The sequence below is a fragment of the Ipomoea nil genome, unplaced genomic scaffold, assembly GCF_001879475.1.
Source record: "Ipomoea nil cultivar Tokyo-kokei standard unplaced genomic scaffold, Asagao_1.1 scaffold2387, whole genome shotgun sequence".
NCBI classification, from domain to species: Eukaryota; Viridiplantae; Streptophyta; class Magnoliopsida; order Solanales; family Convolvulaceae; genus Ipomoea; species Ipomoea nil.
In genome coordinates, this window is record NW_017618815.1 from 893591 (window position 1) to 895714 (window position 2124).

Sequence of the window (2124 nt, forward strand, 5' to 3'; positions counted from 1 at the left end):
CTTTCAAAGATCAAATTGTACAGGGTATGGAGCAATTGGACATTGATTGCAATAGTGAAGGACACGTGGAAGTCAATGAAGATCCCCACGTGGAAAGTCAAAATTCTCAAGTTGAAACACAAGTTGGAGATCAATCTGATGAGCAAAATGTGTCTACCTCCAACTTACCTACTGAACAAGGAAACGTGGAAAACCCATGCAACCTACAACCTGACTTGAGATGGCTCAAAAATCACCCTCCAGAGCTAGTGATTGGAGATCCACGAGAAGGAGTAAAAACAAGGTCCTCAAATATACATACTTTATTTTCTTGTTTTCTTTCTCAGGTGGAGCCCACAAGCATTGAAGAAGCTCTAAGTGATCCAGATTGGATTAATGCAATGCAAGAAGAGCTTGATCAATTTAAAAGAAGTGACGTATGGGAATTAGTTCCAAGACCCGAAAATTACAATGTAATTGGAACAAAATGGGTCTTTCGGAACAAAGCAAATGAGGATGGAATTGTCATACGAAATAAAGCACGTTTAGTGGCAAAAGGATATTCACAAGAAGAAGGCATAGATTTCGATGAAACGTTTGCACCCGTTGCAAGACTGGAAGCCATCAGAATATTTCTAGCATATGCCGCGTACAAGAATTTCATTGTCTATCAAATGGACGTGAAAAGTGCATTTTTGAACGGCTTACTTAAAGAGGAAGTCTACGTTGAGCAACCTCCCGGTTTCGAGGTAAAAGGTGATATTAATAAGGTCTACAGATTAAAGAAGGCGTTATATGGGTTAAAACAAGCACCGAGAGCTTGGTATGACACCCTATCAACGTTCCTAATTAACTGTGGTTTTACAAAAGGCCTTGTTGATAAAACCTTGTTTAGAATTCAAGAAAATGATCACATTTTATTGGTACAAATTTATGTTGATGATATTATCTTTGGTAGTACTAATAAAACTTTATGTGAGAAATTTTCCAAGCTAATGCAGAATAAATTCGAGATGAGCATGATGGGAGAGTTGAACTACTTTCTTGGATTACAAGTAAAGCAACTCAATGAAGGAATATTCATCAATCAGGCCAAATACACAAAAGATCTTATAAAGAAATTCGGTCAAGATGGAAAATCCTCAATCAAGATCCCGATGAGCACATCTTTAAGATTGGATAAAGAGGATGAAAGCAAGGACGTTGACGAAACAAAATATCGAGGAATGAATGGATAATTACTATACCTCACTGCAAGCCGACCAGATATATCTTATTCAGTGGGAGTATGTGCCAGGTTCCAGTCAAAGCCAAAAGAAAGTCATTTTCTTGCTACCAAGAAAATCATCCGATACCTAAAAGGAACAGTCAATGTGGGATTATGGTAATTTTACACTAACTGGTTTCTCAGATGCAGATTTTGCAAGATGTAAAATCGATCGAAAAAGTACCTCAGGGACATGCCAGTTCTTAGGGGGAAGATTGGTATCTTGGTTTAGCAAAAGCAAAACTCCATAGCCACGAGTACAGCCGAAGCTGAATATATAGCTACTGGGAGTTGTTGCGCGCAAATTCTTTGGATGAAACAACAACTGAAAGATTATGGCGTGAATTGTGAAAATGTCAACATATTGTGTGACAATACAATTGCCATAGCTATAACACACAATCCCGTGTTACATTCAAGAACAAAACACATTGATGTGAGACATCATTTTATCCGGGATCATGTCGAAAAGAAGGAATTATCAATTGAATACATCCCGACCGAGAATCAATTAGCTGATATTCTCACAAAGCTTCTGTGTGAATCAAGATTTTCGAAATTAAGACACGAGATGGGCATGATTGAATTGAGCTAAGTTTCTAAACTCTATTTAAATTATAAGCTCAATTTTCATCTGAAATTTTGATTCTTTATCTGATTTTATTTTCGTGCTTATGTGTCACACATGCAAAAGTTGTCACATCTTTACATTTAAAGTCTACCTATCTCAATTGCATATATCTCTATTTCAACCGTGTATCTACATACATATATGCACAAATAAAAATCATTTAGATCTACACAATCTTACCATTTAAGAGTGACAAGATGGTGTGATGATAAATTGCCTTAAATAAGAACACCTTTTATGGTAGTTG